Genomic DNA, 7500 nt, shown 5'->3' with positions numbered 1-7500 from the left:
AAATTCTATGCTGCTCCAAAAATTACAAATCCAATTCTATAATGTTCTACCCATTTTTCTAAGCATCCCTGCAAAAAATCTCATCAAAATTCGATGTCTAGAGCAAAAAAAGGCCATTATGACTCCTCGATTCCCACCGATGCCCCATGCCATGCCCATCGATGCCCCATGCGATGCCCACCGTGCCCCATGCGATGCCCACCGTGCCCCATGCGATGCACACGATGCCTACCGATGCCCCATGCGATGCCCACCGATGCCCCATGCGATGCCCACCGATGCCCCATGCGATGCCCACCGATGCCCCATGCGATGCCCACCGATGCCCCATGCGATGCCCACCGATGCCCCATGCCATGCCCACCGTGCCCCATGCCATGCCCATCGGCTTTGCCATCATGCCCAAGGATGGCAAAGGGGTTAGTCTCCATGAAATTATGTGTGTGGACCCAATATAAGGTGTAGCACTTGTAGTGCCCATCGTTGGGGCATCCGTGTGCCATGCCTTGCCTCGTTGGGGGCATCCGTGTGCCATGTCGTGCCTCGCCGCCCCACCACGTACGCATTTTGCCGCAATTTCGTGCAATTTCCGTGCAACATAAAGTTCCAAAAAATCACATGGATCATTTTAAAGCATTCCCAACAAAAAAAACCAACCTCCAACCCATTTCCTATTTTATATGAATTTTTCTTAGTTTTTCGGCAAAAAAATTATAAAAAATTCTATGTTGCTCCAAAAATTACAAATCCAATTCCATAATGTTCTACCCATTTTTCTAAGCATCCCTGCAAAAAATCTCATCAAAATTCGATGTCTAGAGCCAAAAAAATGGCCATTATGACTCCTCGCTGAAATTGATATCTGAGCCTGCCAGAAAGAAAATGGCTAAATAAGCTCTTTAGGGGGGTGGTACCTGCCTGCTTCAACAGCGAGCCCCCCCCCCGGCCTGCCAGCGCTGCCCACACCCCCCAGCGGGGGTGTGGGCACAATGGCAGGTCTCGTCGGCAGGTGGGGGCCACCATGTACCGGTAACGGTGCCGGGTGGGCCCCACCGTCGGCGACCAGCAGGTGGGCCCGGGGGGGGCGGGGCTTGGGCGGTGCGGTGCGGTGCGGGAAAAAAAGCGGAATGTGTGGGCTTGTCCGGTTCGATCGATTGCTTCGTGTGGCTATTGCTATGGTTCTGCATGCTGCGGCATTTGTGGGCGATGCTTCTTCATGGATGCTTATTCGGTGACTGTTGGGGGCGCTGCCTGAAATGGGGGACGAAGGACACCTGCACTCGTGCGGGAGTCTCTCTGAACCTTGCTTGGGGGGCAATCTCGGTGGGATCCGGGTGGGTGTTTGTGCGGGGTATATGCTTCTTCATGGATGCTTGTTCGGTGACTGTTGGGGGCGCTGCCTGAAATGGGGGACGAAGGACACCTGCACTCGTGCGGGAGTCTCTCCGAACCTTGCTTGGGGGGCAATCTTGGTGGGATCCGGGTGGGTGTTTGTGCGGGGTATGCTTCTTCATGGATGCTTGTTTGGTGATTGCTGGGGGCGCTGCCCGAAATGGGGGACGAAGGACACCTGCACTCGTGCGGGAGTCTTTCCGAACCTTGCTTGGGGGGCAATCTCGGCGGGATCCAGGGGGGTGTTTGTGCGGAGGTATGCTACGGTGCCTAGGCATGCAGCACCATGTCGGAAACTCGGAATGTGTGGGCTTATGCGGTGTGATCCATTGCTTCATATGGCTATTGCCATGGTTTTGCATGCTGCGGCATTTGTGGGCGATGCTTCTTCATGGATGCTTGTCCGGTGACTGTTGGGGGCGCTGCCTGAAATGGGGGACGAAGGACACCTGCACTCGTGTGGGAGTCTCTCCGAACCTTGATTGGGGGGCAATCTCGGTGGGATCCGGGTGGGTGTTTGTGCAGGGTATGCTTCTTCATGGATGCTTGTTTGGTGACTGCTGGGGGCGCTGCCCGAAATGGGGGACGAAGGACACCTGCACTCGTGCGGGAGTCTCTCCGAACCTTGCTTGGGGGGCAATCTCGGTGGGATCCGGGTGGGTGTTTGTGCGGGGTATGCTTCTTCATGGATGCTTGTTTGGTGATTGCTGGGGGCGCTGCCCGAAATGGGGGACGAAGGACTCCTGCACTCGTGTGGGAGTCTTTCCGAACCTTGCTTGGGGGGCAATCTCGGCGGGATCCGGGTGGGTGTTTGTGCGGGGGTATGCTACGGTGCCTAGGCATGCAGCACCATGTTGTAGCCCTATGGGGCCGTGGATTGGACCATCGGTTGCGTTCTTCATGCTTAGCGGTGCTGGCTCGGATTCAATTCGAGGGCAGGCATGCTTGGTTGGCCTATGTGCTGATTGGGTTGTTTGCAGTCGGTTGAGGATGGGTCATGCTGTACGCGATGCGTGTGAGTGGTGGTAGGGCTGCGTGCGTTGGCAGGCTCCGTGCTTGGGCATCGAACTGCTGACTCGTGGCCCCGTCAATGTTTGCTGCAAGGGCGTTGTGCTCCTTGGGCTCTGCTTGGTTCTTGTGTTGCCTACCTAGCAGAACGGAACTGGTCGTCCCTGGATGTCTCTTTCCTTCTTGTGCCCCCGAATGGGCGCCGGGAGGACATGATGGTGGCCTCGTGCCCCTAGCAAGCCTCACTTGGTTGTGTTGCTGCCAAGGTGCATGAGCCCCCACCGGGTCCTTCGGATGCAGAATATTGTGTGGGCATGGGGGTCTCTGCGACCTCTTGAGTGTCCGACCCAAATCTTATTTGTACGATCGTCGATTCCGTGGTTAGCCCTCCGGGGAAAACTAGGTATCGGCGTCGCTTATGAATGCTACCTGGTTGATCCTGCCAGTAGTCATATGCTTGTCTCAAAGATTAAGCCATGTGTCACGGTCCTACATTTTATGCAGCGGAATAGACCGTGCGGCGCCAAGACTCTCCAGTCATGGCCAGCCTTTTCACTATCCGAGTTCATATATCGACCCATCTGATACCAATTGTATGCTCATGAGGTTCCCATAGTCATCATGGCTCATGTCGCTCAGCAAGCTAGCCCGATGGCCTCGCGCCCACTCGGTAGCTTGTTACTCAATCTTGTGCCAAGATCTAGCCAGCAACCCATCTCTTCACTCGGGCCTTGGTCCATGCACATCTCGAATAGCATCCGACCCTAGAGCATGCACACCAGCATCGTGCCAACATGCCCTCAGGGTAGCAACACAAGATTGGAAGCCCACATATGAATGTCACCCGATGGCACGGTGTCGCCCCGTCCGTGCTTGTTTAGCTTCCAACCCTCGTGAGCGAGGCAGAACCCAAGCCCCCGCTCATTGGCACATTTGCCACAACCTTGTACCAAAGGCCTACGTGTGTTCTTGGCATAGCCAATAGAAAACGGCATAGTGAATGCTACACTTAGCCTCTGACACAGGAGTGACGCGCAATACCAGCTCATAGCGCCTACCGGTACTGTCCTCGGGACTCCCTGTCCCTCGGAGACATAAGACCACCTCCGTGGCACTTTATGTCCGCCACCATGGCTTGCCGTCGCCCATGGGAAGCTCGCTTAGCCCAAGCTCGAAGCCGGAGCCGGGGGCCGTGGAGAGCCAACACGGACCACCCCCCTAAAGAGCTTATTGAGCCATTTCCTTTCTGGCACCCATAGATATCACTTTGTGCGAGGAATCATAATGGGGTTTTCTCTAGCAAACCTTCACATCTTGGCTTGCCATTCGATATGCACCATCCTAGTGACATTCTTAAGAACTTCCCACGGCCCGGGATCGAAGATCCCGACCTTCAAATATTTACGAAAATGCCACTAGGCCATTCCAAAGGTGCGGACCGTTACATCCTCCCCCACTTCATTACGTCGATGCCCTCATCGACGTGCCCGCTTGCTATCTTCAAGACTCCTGCACTCCGCGCAACACCTTTCATCCACATAAGCTCTTCAGGCTCAAACTCAAGATCCTGCATACTTCGTCCCTCTACCTCTGTAGAATCACCCTCTGTGACGACCTTCGCGCGCCCACTCTTGGACTTGGCCAAGGACCTATTGCATGCATTCACCCAAACTCAAGCTTTCCTCAAAACCTGCACCTCCTTGTGCATAAATTAGTGCTTCGCCCCGCACTTTCAGCTCCATATGCAGATAGTGTCCCCCTCGGACGAATTCTGCCTCTTATGTATCTCGCTGGCACCCTAGCCAGACTCATGTCCCCCTTGGACAGATGCTCTCTTCCTTCATTGGCACCCAAGCCAACGCTTATTGTCCCTCTTGGACGAATGCTTTCTGAGCTCTAATTTCCATCTCCACGATGGTGATGCTAGCAATTCTCAAGCTAGCTTTGCCTTCTCCAAAGGCAAATTTATGCACAACATCCCTCGAGTGTGCATCTCAAATTTCCATCTCCACGATGGTGATGTGCTAGCAATTCTCAAGCTAGCTTTGCCTTCTCCAAAGGCAAATTTATGCACAACATCCCTTGAGTGTGCATTTATTCTTGTGGCTTCCAACGCCAACCCTTGCGCAAGTGGCATCCTCTTCCCGACGAGTTACCACATCTTGAATGGAGGTCCTCTCTTCTGCGACCCCCTTATTTCGGCTGTTGACACCTAGTGTCGTCTTGAACTAAGTCCCTTCCCTAGTTCTTTGCCTCAATCTTGCTCACTTTTGTATCTCGGCTCCTCCTCTGAGCCAGTTTTTGCCCTCTGGCAAATTTACAATGCTCCACGCATCCAAGGTTCCGTCTTGAACCCAAATCTTGCCCTCCGGCAGTATACCATACTCAAATTTGACCCTCTTGGTCTTATAAGGACATTTTGTTGGTCTCCACTGAGACTTTCCTTCATAGTCCTTTCCCTTTCCATGCTTACATACGTCTTTTGGCATTTCGCTTTTGTGAGGTTCTGGTTTCCCTAGACTCATCACTGTCTGGCCCTTATCCTTCCACAAATGGCTTTCAAACTCCACAAGGCTACTTGATCATGGGCCTACTCTTGGCTCCATCCAACTCTGGCCAAAAGATTCAAGGATAAGGTGTTGTCCCCCATGAACTTCTTCAACCAGACTTCTGCTTCAATGCACGCTGCCTATCTCAGATTTAGGCTTCCAAAACCGCCACTTCTTTATGCCCAAGGTGTAGGGTGTCAATGCAATGAACACTCCCCCACTTATGCCTTTGACGCCTGCTTCCAGCGCTCGTCCGAATTCCACCCAAGCAAACGGTTACTCTCTCACCGAACCGGCTCACTTAAGGTTTCCTTATGGACTCGCACTAGAGTCTCGTGCCCTCATGGCACTGACCACCATGCCCTCAAGGCTGTTGCTTCTATTGAAGTCCTTTGCCTCCACATCCGACATTTTGTGCTCATGTGCACCAATATTTCTGAGGCTACCCAAGCTCTGTGGTCCAGTTGTGCTTCCTCTGAAGCTTGTGCCTCCACGGCATTCCAACATTCGGCCTTCATGCCCTGTTATCATCGTCTCTTGCTCTCTGCCTTTTCTTTGGCAGTCCTTTGGCCCTCTCGGCCTTATCTGCTATGTTGCTCGCATTTGGTGCCTCTGTGGCAACCATAATTTTGGCCCCGTCGGCCTGATCTATTGATTTCACGCCCCTTTCACAGTAGCATCGGGGTTCTACGGATCCAAGCATCACCAACCAATACCATCCGTTCCTCGGTTCGCCTATTGCAGGACAAACCGGGCTCTGATACCACTTGTCACGGTCCTACATTTTATGCAGCGGAATAGACCGTGCGGCGCCAAGACTCTCCAGTCATGGCCAGCCTTTTCACTATCCGAGTTCATATATCGACCCATCTGATACCAATTGTATGCTCATGAGGTTCCCATAGTCATCATGGCTCATGTCGCTCAGCAAGCTAGCCCGATGGCCTCGCGCCCACTCGGTAGCTTGTTACTCAATCTTGTGCCAAGATCTAGCCAGCAACCCATCTCTTCACTCGGGCCTTGGTCCATGCACATCTCGAATAGCATCCGACCCTAGAGCATGCACACCAGCATCGTGCCAACATGCCCTCAGGGTAGCAACACAAGATTGGAAGCCCACATATGAATGTCACCCGATGGCACGGTGTCGCCCCGTCCGTGCTTGTTTAGCTTCCAACCCTCGTGAGCGAGGCAGAACCCAAGCCCCCGCTCATTGGCACATTTGCCACAACCTTGTACCAAAGGCCTACGTGTGTTCTTGGCATAGCCAATAGAAAACGGCATAGTGAATGCTACACTTAGCCTCTGACACAGGAGTGACGCGCAATACCAGCTCATAGCGCCTACCGGTACTGTCCTCGGGACTCCCTGTCCCTCGGAGACATAAGACCACCTCCGTGGCACTTTATGTCCGCCACCATGGCTTGCCGTCGCCCATGGGAAGCTCGCTTAGCCCAAGCTCGAAGCCGGAGCCGGGGGCCGTGGAGAGCCAACACGGACCACCCCCCTAAAGAGCTTATTGAGCCATTTCCTTTCTGGCACCCATAGATATCACTTTGTGCGAGGAATCATAATGGGGTTTTCTCTAGCAAACCTTCACATCTTGGCTTGCCATTCGATATGCACCATCCTAGTGACATTCTTAAGAACTTCCCACGGCCCGGGATCGAAGATCCCGACCTTCAAATATTTACGAAAATGCCACTAGGCCATTCCAAAGGTGCGGACCGTTACATCCTCCCCCACTTCATTACGTCGATGCCCTCATCGACGTGCCCGCTTGCTATCTTCAAGACTCCTGCACTCCGCGCAACACCTTTCATCCACATAAGCTCTTCAGGCTCAAACTCAAGATCCTGCATACTTCGTCCCTCTACCTCTGTAGAATCACCCTCTGTGACGACCTTCGCGCGCCCACTCTTGGACTTGGCCAAGGACCTATTGCATGCATTCACCCAAACTCAAGCTTTCCTCAAAACCTGCACCTCCTTGTGCATAAATTAGTGCTTCGCCCCGCACTTTCAGCTCCATATGCAGATAGTGTCCCCCTCGGACGAATTCTGCCTCTTATGTATCTCGCTGGCACCCTAGCCAGACTCATGTCCCCCTTGGACAGATGCTCTCTTCCTTCATTGGCACCCAAGCCAACGCTTATTGTCCCTCTTGGACGAATGCTTTCTGAGCTCTAATTTCCATCTCCACGATGGTGATGCTAGCAATTCTCAAGCTAGCTTTGCCTTCTCCAAAGGCAAATTTATGCACAACATCCCTCGAGTGTGCATCTCAAATTTCCATCTCCACGATGGTGATGTGCTAGCAATTCTCAAGCTAGCTTTGCCTTCTCCAAAGGCAAATTTATGCACAACATCCCTTGAGTGTGCATTTATTCTTGTGGCTTCCAACGCCAACCCTTGCGCAAGTGGCATCCTCTTCCCGACGAGTTACCACATCTTGAATGGAGGTCCTCTCTTCTGCGACCCCCTTATTTCGGCTGTTGACACCTAGTGTCGTCTTGAACTAAGTCCCTTCCCTAGTTCTTTGCCTCAATCTT

This window comes from Ziziphus jujuba, chromosome 7, assembly GCF_031755915.1.
Source record: "Ziziphus jujuba cultivar Dongzao chromosome 7, ASM3175591v1".
NCBI classification, from domain to species: Eukaryota; Viridiplantae; Streptophyta; class Magnoliopsida; order Rosales; family Rhamnaceae; genus Ziziphus; species Ziziphus jujuba.
Note: the sequence above shows the minus strand (reverse complement) of the source record.